Source organism: Sus scrofa, chromosome X (genome assembly GCF_054392235.1).
Source record: "Sus scrofa isolate SSC_HxYL_T2T_F1_AM1 chromosome X, Sscrofa_HxYL_maternal_Yorkshire_Landrace_v2.0, whole genome shotgun sequence".
NCBI classification, from domain to species: domain Eukaryota; kingdom Metazoa; phylum Chordata; class Mammalia; order Artiodactyla; family Suidae; genus Sus; species Sus scrofa.
In genome coordinates, this window is record NC_139401.1 from 47,221,582 (window position 1) to 47,236,137 (window position 14,556).

A 14,556-nucleotide genomic window follows, 5' to 3' on the forward strand; every position below is an offset into this window, starting at 1 on the left:
GTTGATTTACAATGTTGTGTTAATTTCTGCTATACAGCAAAGTGACTCAGTTTTATATATATATATATGCATACATACATACATATACATACATACATACACACACACATATATATATTCTTTTTCATATTCTTTTCCATTATGGTTTATCATGGGATGTTGAATATAGTTCCCTGTGCTATACAATAGGACCTTGTTTATCCATCCTATATATAATAGTTTGCACCTACTAATCCCAAATTCCTAACCCTTCCCTCACCCATCCTCTGTGTCTGGGTGAGAATCTGTTTCTGTGTTGTAGTATATTTATTTGTGTCACATTTTAGATTCCACATATAAGTGATATCATATGGTATTTGTTCTCTTTCTGACTTACTTCACTTAGTATGATAATCTCTAGGGCCAGCCATGTTGCTGCTAATGGCATTACTTCATCAAGATATCCATTTAAATATAAAAACATACAAAAATAAATATAAAGATGCAAACATATTAAAAATAAAGGGATAGAATATAATGTTCTGTCTAATCAAAAGGAAGTTGGAGTGGCTATATTAATGTAGGACAAAATAGATTTCGGGTCAAAGAATTTTACCAGAGATAGAGTGTCATTCATAATGATAAAATGGTCAATTTATCAAATAACTGAACTTTGATTTTTTTAATTTTAATTTTAATTTTTTGACTTATTAGGGCCGTACCTGCGGCATATGGAGGTTCCCAGGCTAGGGGTCAAATCAGAGCTGTAGCTGCTGACCTTCATCTTAGCCACAGCAATGCTAGATCCGAGCCACATCTGCGACCTACATCACAGCTCACAGCAACGACGGATCCTTAACCCAATAAGTGAGGCCAGGGATTGAACCTGCATCCTTATGGATATTAAGCCAGATTCATTTCTGCCGAGTCACGATGGAAACTCCAAGTAACTGAACTTTGAAATGCATAAAGTAAAAACAGCTCTTCAAGAATAGACAAATTCACAAATATGACATTTCGACACCCCTCTCTCAATAAATGATAGAACAAGTAGATAGAAAATCAGTAAGACTATATAAGACTTAAACAAAACTATCAACCAACCTGATGTAATTAACAGTTATAGAATACTTCACCCAAAACAACAGAATATGTATTATCAAGGATCACACAGAATATGAACAAGACACCAAATTTTGAGCCATAAAAAGTCAAAATATATTTAAATGGATTCAAGTAATACAAAGTATGTTTTCTGACCGTAAATAAATTGCAAATCAATAACAGAAAGATATCTGGAAAATCCTAAAGTACTTGGAAACTAATACACCTATAAATAACCCATGGGGGAGTTCTCGTCATGGCACCGTGGTTAACGAATCCAACTAGGAACCATGAGGTTGCGGGTTTGATCCCTGGCCTTGCTCAGTGGGTTAAGGATCTGGTGTTGCCATGAGCTGTGGTGTAGATTGCAGACATGGCTCGGATCCTGAGTTGCTGTGGCTCTGGCAAAGGCCAGCAGCTACAGCTCCAATTAGACCCCTAGCCTGGGAACCTCCATATGCTGTGGGAGCAGCCCAAGAAATGGCAAAAAGACAAAACAAAAACAAAAACAAAAACAAAACAAACCCATGGGTCAGTGAAGAGAAACCACAGGGGGGATTAGAAAGCATTTTGAGGTGAGTGAAAATGAAAATATGACTTATTAACTATTAGGGAAACAGCAAAAGCAGTGCTTAGAGGAAAACTTATAGCATTAAACATTTGCATTATAAAAGAAGAAAGGTCTCAAATAAGTGACCTAAGGAAGCTAGAAAAAAGAGAAGCAAATCAAAATACATTAAACAGAAGAATAAAAATAGTAAATATTAGATCGGAAATCACTGTAATATAACAGAGAGAAAAATCAATGAGACCAAAAGCAGGTTCTTTGAAAAAAAAAAGTCAATATAGCTAATAAACAACTATTCAGACTAAGTAGGGAAAAAAGAGAAGGTATAGTTTACATGAGTCAGGAATGAAACAAGGAAAAATTACTATAGATCCTAAACATATTAAAAGGATAATGAGGGAATATCATGATTAACGTGATACCAATAAATGCAGCAACATGGATAAATAAACTGAAAGACACAAACCACTGAAGCTCATTCTGGGAGAAATAGGTAACATACATAGAACAATAACTAATAAGAATTAAATTTTTGTTTACAAACCTCCCCCCAAAGTAAACTCCTGGAGAGATGGTGTCTCTGACAAATTCTACAAAACATTTATCAAAAAATATAAATCCTATACAAACTCTTCCAGAATATAGAAGATGAAGGAAGACTTTCTAATTAATGTGGGCAGCATTACTCTGATAGCCAAATGAGACAAATAAATTGAAAGAAGAAAACTATAGACCAGTATCCCTCATGAACATAGATGCAAAAATTCTTAAAACTTTAGCAAATAATCTGTCATGAATAAGTGATTTTTTCCCAAGACTACAAAGAGGATTTAATATTTGAAAACCAATGTCTTTCACAATATCAAAAGATGAAAAAATAACAAACCATAGGATCACTTCAATAGATTCAGAAAAAGTATTTTACAAAATTCAACATCTTTTCATAATAAAAATTCTTAGCGGGAGTTCCTGTTGTGGCTCAATGGTTAGCGAATCTGACTAGGAACCATGAGGTGGTGGGTTCGATCCCTGGCCTCGCTCAGTGGGTTAAGGATCCGGCGTTGCCGTGAGCTGCGGTGTATGTAGGTCGCAGACGCGGCTTGGATCCTGCGTTGCTGTGGCTGTGGTGTAGGCCGGTGGCTACAGCTCCGATTCGACCCCTAGCCTGGGAACCTCCATATGCCATGGGAGCGGCCCTAGAAAAGGTAAAAGACGAAAAACAAAACAAAACAAAACAAAAAAACCAAAAAACTCAGTGAACCAGGAAAAGAAGGGAATCTCCTCTGTTTAAGAACACCCACAAAAACCCTACATGTAACATCATACTTATGGTGAAAGATGGAATGCTTTGAGGCCAAAACCAGGAACAAGGGAAGAATATCTATTCTCTGCTTATATTCATTATTTTACTGGAGGTCCTAGCCAATACAATAAAACAAGACAAAGAGATAAAAGGTATGCAGAGCAGAAAGGAAAAGGTAGGCGTTCCCATCGTGGCTCAGCAGTTAATGAAAGAATCAGACTAGCATCCATGAGGAAGCAGGTACAACCTCTGGCCTTGCTCAGTGGGTTAAGGATCTGGCATTGCTGTGAGCAGTGATGTAGGTCGCAGAGGCGACTCGGACCTGGCGTTGCTGTGGCTGTGGCTTAAGCAGGCAGCTACAGCTCCGATTGGCCCCCTAGCCTGGGAACCTCCATATGCCAAGTGGGTGCAGCCCTAAAAAAATAAAAAAGACAAAAGACCAAAAGAAAAAAAAAAAAAAAGGTAAAATTCTATACTCAGGTAACATGATAGTCTACATAGAGAATGCAAAGGAATTCACGAAAGAAACTTCTAGGATTAATAAGTGAGTTTAGCAATCTGTAGGATAGAGAGATAAAAATCTAATAAAATATGTGCAAGATCTGCTCATTGAAAGCTAGAAAACATGGCTGAAACTATAAAAGATGTAAACAAATCAAGAGGTATCTTATGATCGTGGATCCGAAGACTCAAAATTGTTAGGATGTCAGTTGTCTCAAAATTGATCTCAAGATTCAAAGCATTCTCAATCAAAATCCTAACAGAATTTTTTACAGATTGATAAGCAGCTTCTAAAATTCATATGTTCATTCTAAGAACCTAGAATAGTCAAATACAATTTTTTAAGAGACATGCAATTGATTCCAAGGTCAGATCCTATCTTTATTTAAAGATTTATATTTTATTCAATATCAGTTGTACGTTAATTTAGATTTTTAAAAAATATCACAATAAGCCACCATTTGTTTCTGAAGTTTTGGTGCCTGCTAAATTTTTTTCCTAGGTTTTTTTAAGATAAAGTTGACATATTACATTGTGTAAGTTTAATGCATACGACGATTTGATACACATATTCAAATACACTTTTGAAAAGAAGAATAAAGTTGGAATACTTACAACAACTGACTTCAAGACTTGTAATAAAGGCACAGTAATCCAGACAGTGTAGTATTGGCATGGATATTGGTAAATAGATCAATGGAACAGAATAGAGAGTCCAAAAATAGGCTCACAGAATTGATTTTTGACAATGATGAAAGGCAATTCATTAGGAAAGGACAGCATTTTCAACAAATGGTGCTCAAATGATTAGATGTCTATATGCAAAAAAGTAAACTTTGATGCCTGCCTCTTCCCATTCATAAAAAATTAATGCAAAATGGTCATAAACCTAAAGCTATACAATTTCTGGGAGAAAACACAGTAGAAAGTCTTTTTTTTTTTTTTGACCTTGAGTTAGGCACATATTTCTCATATATAATGCCAAAAAAGAATAAACTGGTGGAGTTCCCACCATGGTGCAGTGAGGCTAGGGATCGAACCCGCATCCTCATGGATACTAGTCAGGTTCTTAACCAGCTGAGCCACAACGGGAACTCCCTATATATGTTATTTTAAGTAAAATACTGGTTTTAGATTTATTCCTAGGTACCTTATAGCGTTTTTCCTTAATACTGCAGCAGTTCGGGTTGTTGTGGAAGCATAGGTTCCATCCCCAGCTGAGTGCAAAGGGTTAAATGATCTGGCTTTGCTGCAGCTGTGGCATAGGTCGTGGTTGCAGCTCAGATTCAATCCCTGGCATATGAACTTCCGTGGGTGTGGCCATTAAAAAATTAAAATAACATATATATGTATATATAAAATACCATTTAAAATTTCTTTCTTTCTCCCCCTCCCCTTTATTTGGGTCTTTTTAGGGCCATACCCACGGCATATGGAGGTTCCCAGGCTAGGGGTGGAATCAGAGCTGTAGCTGCTGGCCTACACCACAGCAATGCCAGATCCGAGCCACATCTGTGACCTACAGCACAGCTCACAGCAACACCGGATCGTTAACCCACTGAGCGAGGCCAGGGATCGAACCTGCGTACTCATGGATGCTAGTCAGATTTTTTTCTGCTGAGTCACAATGGGAACTCCCCTTAAAATTTATTTCTATTTCATGATTTATACTTTCACCTTCATTCAATCAAAATATTGAGTACCTACTACGCACCAGGCACTGTTGTTGTCAGGGCTGTAGATGCAATGATGAATGAAACAAAGTTCTAGCCTTCATGAAACTTACATTGTAGTGGGAGGAAGTGATAACAAATAAAATAAGCACAATACATAGCCTTGTAAAACGTGCTTGAAGAAAAAAATAAATCAAGGGGGTTGATATTTTAGAAGGAGTGGTAGAAGGGAAGGATAAGATGTGAATAGAGGCCCAAATGAAGGGAATATCCGGTAGGGGTGGAGAAGGGAGGGAAAGCTTTCCAGGCAGAGAGAGCAGCAAGTGCAAAGACCCTGAGGTCGAAAAGCATGGCAGGTCTAAAACAGCAATACAGAGTCAGCATCTCTAGAGGAGAGTTGTGCAGGGAACAGATCATAGGGCCTTTCCTGTAAGCCATGATGAGGTGTATGGATGTTTGAGGAAGATGGGGAAGTTAATGGAAGGTTTTGAGCACAAAAGTAGCATGATTTGATTTGTGTTATAAAAGGATCACTTTGACTTCTGTGTTGTGAGTAGAGACCAGACATCTTTATCCATCTATCTGCTGATTCGACATTTAGGTTGCTTCCATGTCTTAGCTATTGTGAATAGTGCTGCTATGAAGACTGGGGCGCATGTACCATTTTGAATTATAGTTTTTTCCAGACATCTGCCTAGGAGTCTTATGTCTTACCACAGGATACTGAAGATAGTTCCCTGTGTTATGCAGTAGGTCTTTGGTCGTTTATCCATCCTATATATGGTCGTTTGCACCTGCTAATCCCAAACTCAGTCTTTTCCTCCCCCCACAGCAACCACAAGTCTGTTCTCTATGCCTGTGAGTATGTTTCTTTTGTAGATAGGTTCCTTTGTGCCATATTTTCGGGTCCCCATATAAGTGATAGCATATGTCTTTCTCTTTCTGACTTACTTCACTTTGTGTGATAATCTCCAGGTCCATCCACGTTGCTACAAATGGCATTACTTCATCCTTTTATATGGCTGAGTAGTATTTTGTTGTATGCATATATACCACACCTTTATCCATTTATCTGTTGATTAGACATTTAGGTTGCTTCCACTTAGCTATTGTGGACAGTGCTGCTATGAAGACGGGGGTGCATGTATCTTTTTGAATTGGAGTGGGTTTACTGGATCATACGGTAGTTCTATACTTAGTTTTTTGAGGAATCTCCATACTACTGTTCTCTCTAGTGGCTGCACCAATTTACAGTCCCACCAACAGTGTGCGAGGGTTCCCTTTCCTCCACACGCTCTCTAGCATTTGTTATTTGTAGGGAAGTCATCAGCATATTAATGGTAATTAAAACCAGGAGACTAGATGAACTCGCCTGGGGAATGTTTGCAGAGAAAAGAAAAGAGGAATAAGAGACCTCGAGTAAGTAGTTCAGCAGCATCTTAACCATTCTGTTCTTATGCAATTACGTTTGTGGATCTAAGTAGTGGACTCTATTTTTTCCTACTTGGCTTGGTATTTTCTATGTTTGTCAAAGTTAGTGTGTGTTTCCCCATGGTTGGTTTGTTTTTTGCTTTTAGGGCCATATCTGCACCTTATGGATCCTGTGTCCTCTAAGAATTATAGTCCTGATTTTCCCAGGACGATGCCAGCTTATACATGGTGTGCCACCATCCTGCCCCATTTACCTTGTCATTCTCAAAAACATTCCTGATTGGATGATAAATTATATGGTCACCTTCTCTAGAACTCAAAGTCTTCAGCAAATCCCCCTGTATCCTTTCCTTGTTTGCTAAGCATTTCTCTCACCGTCTTTTTTCGGGGGGTTGGGGTGTACCCACAGCGTGTAGAAGTTCCCAGGCCAGGGATTAAACCTGTGCCACAGCAGCAGCCTGAGCCACTACAGTGACAATGCTGGGCCCTTAACCCACTGAGCCACAAGGGAACTCCTCCCTCGCCTGCTTAATCTGACTGAAATCTGGATCTACCCAAGGACCTTACAGCCCTCTTAGGTGATGGTTATTTTTATTCCAACAGCTGGAGGTCCATCACTGCCATTTTCAAATCATTCTTCCTTTCTCCTCTGGAAAAAGCCCCGTCTTTGAATTTCCTGTCACAGAATGTTTTATATATAATGTGTATTTTATAAAAATATATATTTTAGCTTCTGTCTCACTGTAACTCTCTTCAATTAATTCTACCAATGCTCTGTGATTTCAAAATCTTAAGACCTGATCCTTCTAACATCCTAGCCTCTCAGTGCCTTGAAATCCTCTCTTCCAGTTTTGTCTTCCACCCATTTTGTCATTCCTAATAATTCCTACCCCTCTCCTATATGCCTGGAGCGGAACATGGCTGGAGAAAAACACAAAATAACACTCTCACTTTAAATTCAAGACCACGAACCTCAAGTGGGCACTTAATGTTGCCAGGAAATCACATAATATTATCCTAGTCCATTTACTCTCCCGGTTTCCTAGACAACTATTTCATACCTTCTTCTCTCCCTTCAAACCTCGAACACCTCCGCACCCGTCCTCACTCTCAGCTCCTGACCTTGCTTCCAATTTCACTGAGAAAACAGAGGCAATCTGAAAACAAAGATCACAAATTTCTACCACTGCATCTACTTACCTACATATGTATTCTAAAGCTACATATGTATTCTGTCCTTTCTCCTATGACTGTGGATGAACTGTCCCTGCTCTTAGCTCAGGCCAACCCCTCCATTCCTCCTTGGGCAACTCTCTCCTCTCTTGCCCCTCAAGCATGATTTTTCTCCTACAGGATCTTTCCCATCGGCTTCAACCATGCTATGATTGCTCCCGTTAAAAAATTGTACACATCTTGGAGTTCCCATTGTGGTGCAGTGGAAACGAATTCGACTAGGAACCATGAGGGTGCGGGTTCGATCCCTGGCCTTGCTCGGTGGGTTAAGGATCCGGCGTTGCCGTGAGCTGTGCTGTAGATCACAGACGTGGCTCAGATTGGGTGTGGCTGTGGCTGTGGCTGTGGCTGTGGCGTAGGCTGGTGGCTACAGCTCTGACTCGACCCCTAGCCTGGGAATCTCCATATGCTGCGGGTGTGGCCCTAAAAGGACAAAAAGACCAAAAAAAAAAAAAAAAAAAAAGGCAGAGGGAACTCTACCCAATATTCTGTGATAACCTATATGGGAAACGAATCTGAAAAAGAATGGATATGTGTATGTATTTCACTGAATCACTTTGTTGTACAGCAGAAATGATTACAGCAGTGTAAATCAACTATACTTCAATACAATTTTTTAAAAATGGAAAAAAAAATACAGAACTCGTCCATCGCACGCAGCTCTCCACTCCCTGCTCTCCCTCCCGCTACTCCTTTCTAGTCACTCCCCTCCCATCACCAGTCCTCATCCATGGCAACGACTAATCTCTTCTCCATCTCTATAATTTTCTCATTTCAAAAATCTTCCGTCAATGAATTCCTGTAATGTGTGACCTTTTGAGATTGCCTTTTCACAACTCACATGATGTCCTTGAAATCCATTTAAGTTGTTGCATTTATCAGTCGTTCCCCCCCCCCTTTCCCCGTTTCCCTGTTTTATATAAAAAGGGGGTGGGAAGCAGTACACCGGGGATGGCAGCTTCCCTGGGTCTAGAAGTGGGTGGTGACCCCAGGGTCTCTGTCAGGTCGGCCAGGACAATGCTGGGCATGGTGCTGACCCCCGGGCCAGCTCGCGGGCGCTCAAGGGTTCCGAAGTGAACACAGTGGTTGAGTAGCTGGGGAGAGAATGGTCCACACCATTTTTGTAGGACGTGACAGTCCACGCTCTGCATCCATTTGTCGTGGGGTCGAGGGCCACCATCCAGTGTGACAAATCAAGTGTGCCACCATCCAGTGTCTCCCACAGCACTGATGTTCTGCTGGGCCCCTAGGTGGCCCTCCACGCAGGGCCCTCCAGGTCGTGTTTGCTTGGGTGCCCACCACAGCAGACACATGTCCCTATCACTCTCCTTGGCTTCTGGCAGGTACGGGTAGACCATGAACTTGCAGTCTTGGGCAGACACACTGAATCCCAGCTGGGCACTGTCCATGATGAGGTCAACACTCTACACCTCGAGGGGCTTGTCATCCTTTTAGCGGAGGCTCAGAGTCTTGTCCTCCTGGTAGCTTAGCAGCAAGATGCTTTTCATGAGAGCCATGGCCAGGATGAAATGCTTTGCATTGATCATCTGGTGGAAATACAGTTGGGTGCCAATGAAGGCTGTGCCACTCAGGTTGCTGGCCCGCAGGCTCTTCTGGCTGATGGCCACCTTAGGTGGCAGTTGCAGTGACACAGGGCAGTCATGACCAATCCCTTCTGTTTCTTCTCATATAGGACCTTGAGCTTATTCTTGGTCACATGGTAAGTGTATGTTTAATTTACTAAGAAAACAGTAAGAGTTCCCATCGTGGCTCATTGGTAACGAACCCAACTAGTATCCATGAGGAGGTGGGTCCGATTCCTGGCCTCGCTCAGTGGGTTAAGGATCTGGTATTGCTGTGAACTGGGGTGTAGGTTGCAGATGTGGCTTGGATCCCGTGTTGCTGTGGCTGTGGTGTAGGCAGGCAGCTGTAGCTACAATTTGACCCCTAGCCTGGGAACTTGCATATGCCGAGAGTGTGGCCCTTAAAAAAGAAAGAAAGAAAGAAAGAAAGAAAGAAAGAAAGAAAGAAAGAAAGAAAGAAAGAAAGAAAGAAAGAAAGAAAACAGCATTTTCCAGAGTGGCGGGAAAATTTTACATACCCACTAGAAATGTATGAAACATCCAGTTTCTCCACATCCTTGTCAGCATTTAGTATTATTGCTTTTTTTAGCTTAGCAGTTCTAGTAAGTGTCTAGTGGTGTCTCGCCATAGTCTTAATTTGCATTTCTTTAAATGCTAGTGATGTTGAGCATCTTTTTAGGTGTTTATTTACCTTCTTGTATCCTCTTCAGTGAGATGCTTCTTCATGTTTTTTACTCATTTTCTAATTCGATTATTTATTTTACTGCTCAATTTTAAGTGTTCTTTATATATTCTATTCTTTTAGCACTTCAAAAAAGTTCTACCTCTTCCTTTTGACTTCCAGGGTTTCTGATGAGAAACTTGCCTTCATTCAAATAGTAAGGTGTCATTTCTCACTTGGTGCTTTCAAGATTTTTTTCTTTGCCTTTATCTTTTTCTTTCTTTCTTTCTTTCTTTCTTTCTTTCTTTCTTTCTTTCTTTCTTTCTTTCTTTCTTTTCTTTTCTTTTTTTTTTGTCTTTTTAGGTCCACACTGGCAGCATATGGAGGTTCCAGGCTAGGTGTCGAATTGGATCTGGAGCTTCTGGCCTACATCACAGCCACAGCAACACAGGATCTGAGCTGCATCTGCAACCTACACCACAGCTCACAGCAATGCTGGAGCCTTAACCCACTGAGAAAGGCCAGGGATTGAACCTATGTCCTTATGGATGTTAGTCAGATTCGATTCTGCTGGGCCACTATGGGAACTCCTGCCTTTGGTTCTCAAAAGTTTGATTATGATGTATCTTGGTGTGAATTTCTTTGGGTTTATTCTGTTTGAGGATTTCCTGGCTATTAGAGCTGTAGGTTTATGTCTCTTCCCAAATTTTGGAAAATTTCAGCCATTATATTTTCCAGTTCTAAAATTTTCATTTGGCAATTTCGACCAAAATACCCGTGACAGGAGTTCCCTGGTGGCCTTGTATTTAAGGATTTGTCATTGTCACTGCTGTGGCTTGGGTTTGACCCCAGACCAGGAAACTTCTGGATGCCATAGGCATGGCCAAAAAAAAAAAAAAAATACCTGTAACATTTTCCACAGACCTAGAACAAATAATCTTACAATTCATATGGAACCACAAAAGACCCCCGGATTGCAAAATCAATCTTGAGGAAAAAAGAACAAACTTAAAGGTATAACCTTCCTAGTCTTCAGACTATACTACAAAGCTATAGTAATCAAAACAGTATGGTACTAGCACAAAAATGGACACATAGCTCAATGGAACAGTATAGGTAAATAAACCCACACACCTATGGTCAATTAATCCATGACAAAAGAAGCAAGATTATACAATGGAGAAAAGACAGCCTCTTCAACAAGTGGTGCTGGGAAAAACAGACAGCTGCATATAAAAGGATGAGATAAAAACATTCCCTTGTATACAAAAATAAACTCAAAATGGTTTAAAGATCTAAATACCAGAATAGAAACTGTAAAATGCTGAGACGAAAACATAGGCAGAACACTCTTTGACATAAATAATAGCAATATTTTTTGATCAGTCTCTTAAGGCAAAATAAATAAAGGTGAAATAAATAGGACCTACTTAAATTTAAAAGCTTTTGCACAGCAAGGGAAACCATGAACAAAATGAAAAGACAACCTACAGAATGGGAGAAAATATTTGCAATAGATGTGACTGACAAAGAATTTCTAAAATATACAAACAGCTCATATGGCTCAATATAAAAAAAAATAAACAACCCAATCAAAAATTGGGCAGAGGACCTGTATAGACATTTCTCCAAAGAAGACATACAGACGGCTCACAGGCACATGAAAGGATGCTCAACATTGTTAGAGAAATGAAAATCAAAAACCGCAATGAGCTATCACCTCACACTTGTCAGAATGGCTATCATCAAAAAGCCTACAAGTAGGAGTTCCTGTTGTGGCGCAGTGGTTAACGAATCCGACTAGGAACCATGAGGTTGCGGGTTCGGTCCCTGCCCTTGCTCAGTGGGTTAACGATCCGGCGTTGCCGTGAGCTGTGGTGTAGGTTGCAGACGCGGCTCGGATCCCGCGTTGCTGTGGCTTTGGCGTAGGCCGGTGGCTACAGCTCCGATTCAACCCCTAGCCTGGGAACCTCCATATGCCGCGGGAGCGGCCCAAGAAATAGCAACAACAACAACAACAGCAAAGACAAAAAGACCAAAAAAAAATAAAAAATAAAAAATAAAGCCTAATGCTTAATCTTAAAAAAAAAAAAAAAAAAAAAAAAAAAAAAAAAAAAAGCCTACAAGTAGAGTTCCCATCATGGCTTAGTGGAAACAATTCTGACTGGCATCCACGAGGACGCAGGTTCGATCCCTGGCCTCGCTCAGTGGGTTGGGGATCTGGGGTTGCTGTGAGCTGTGGTGTAGGCTGGCGGCTACAGCTCCAATTTGACCCCTAGCCTGGGACACTCCATATGCTGTGGGTGCGGTCCTTGAAAAAAAAAGTCTACAAGCAACAAATGTGGGAGAGGATGTGGAGAAAAGGGAACACTTATACACTATTGATGAGAATGTAAATTGGTGCAGTCGTTATGGAAAACAGCACAGAGGTTCCTCGAAAAACTAAAAATAGTACTACCGTATAATTCAGTAATTCTAATTTTCGGTATGTAGCCAGAAAACAATGAAAACACTAATTTGAAAAGATACATGCATCCCAGTGTTCATAGTAGCACTGTACAATAGCCAAGACATGGAAGCAACATAAGTGCCCATCAACAGACGACTGGATTAAGAAGATGTGCTGTGTGTGTGTGTGTGTGTGTGTGTGTGTGTGTGTGTGTGTGTATAATAGTATTCAGCCATAAAAAATAATGAAATTCTGCCATTTGCAGCAACGTGGATGGACCTAAGAGAATATTATGCTTAGTGAAATAAGTCAGAGAAAGACAAATATTGTATGGTATCACTTATATATAGAATCTAAAAAAATACAAATGAATGTACATGCAAAAGAGAAACAGACTCGCAGATATAGAAAACACACTTGTTAGCAAAGGGAAGAGGGAAGAGGGGAGGGACAAATTAAGGATATGGGTTTAACAGATACAAACTACTATGTCTACAGTAGATAAGCAACCCGGATATACTGCATAACACAGGGAAGCATAGCCATTATCTTGTAATAACCTATAATGGAGTATAATCTTCAAAAATACTGAATCACGGAGTTCCCGTCCTGGCTCAGTGGTTAACGAATCCGACTAGGAACTGAGAGGTTGAGGGTTCGATCCCTGGCCTTGCTCACTGGGTTGAGGATCTGGCATTGCCCTGAGCTGTGGTGTAGGCCGCAGATGCAGCTTGGATCCTGCTGTGGCTGTGGTGTAGGCTGGCAGCTATAGCTCTGATTAGACCTCTAGCCTGGGAACCTCCATATGCCACTGGAGCGGCCCTAGAAAAGGCAAAAAGACCACACACACACACACACAAATACTGAATCTCTATGTTGTATACCGGAAACTAACATAACATTGTAAATCAACTATATTTCAGTAAAAAACTGTACTAAGGATAACATTTCCATTTAGTTCTCTTTTACATCCTCTATTTCTTTGCTGAGACTTTCCATTTTTTCATTCACTTCAAACCTGTTCAGAGCTGCTCTTTGAAGCATATTTATGTTGAATGTTTTAAAATCCTTCTAGGAGTTCCTGTCGTGGCTCCGTGGTTAACAAACCAGACTAGTATCCATAAATACACGGGTTCCATCCGTGGGTCAAGGATCCGGCGTTGCTGTGAGCTGTGGTGTAGGTCGCAGACGCAGCTTGGATCCCAAGTTGCTGTGGCTGTGGTGTAGGCCAGCAGCTGCAGCTCCAGTTCAACCCCTAGTCTGGGAACCTCCATATGCCACAGATGCGGCCCTAAAAAGACCAAAAAAAAAAAAAAAAAAAAAATCCTTCTACTATAACTCCAACATCTGTGACATAAGTCTTGGTGTCTCTTGGCTGATTTTTCTTGTGTGAGATTTTCCTGTTTCTTGCTATGATAAGTTATTTTCATTTGTATCCTGGACATTTCTGATGTTATGTGATAAGACTCTGGATCTTATTTAAATCGTCTGTTTCACTGACCTCCTCCGATACCACAATACCACGTCAGAAATGGGGGGCGGTCTTGCTACCACCAGGTGGAGGTGGAAGACCGTGTTTCCTACCTTGTTTTCACCGTGGGGCAGGAGAGGCATCTGTTCCTATTGGGAAGAAGCAGCCACTGCAAAAAGAGACCACAAATGCACTGATCCCATTTCTAAAGGAGGAACTTTCTCTTCCCAGAGTCATGTTCTTTACTCCACCGGTAGATGGCGCGCATTCCACGTGATTAGATTTCAGCGCGAGCCCTTCAGGGCGGCCCTTCTAAACCGAGCCTAAAAGTAATCAGAACCATTCTTTCCGAACTATGTACCCGGCTATTTGCATTCACCATTTAGTTCTTAGCGCAGCTTTGTGGACAAGCTATCATTATCCCCACTTTCGAGATAGGGAGACAGGCTCTTGCTCAAGCCTGGATTCCAAACCAGCTCTCTGATTTGGGAATCTCTGTTCTTTCCATCACCCCATCACACTGGGCTGTCTTTGGGAAAGCCCAAGGCAAGTTTTTCTAATGGGTGGAATTCTTAGGCGGATCCCTTTGACTGGAGGGCT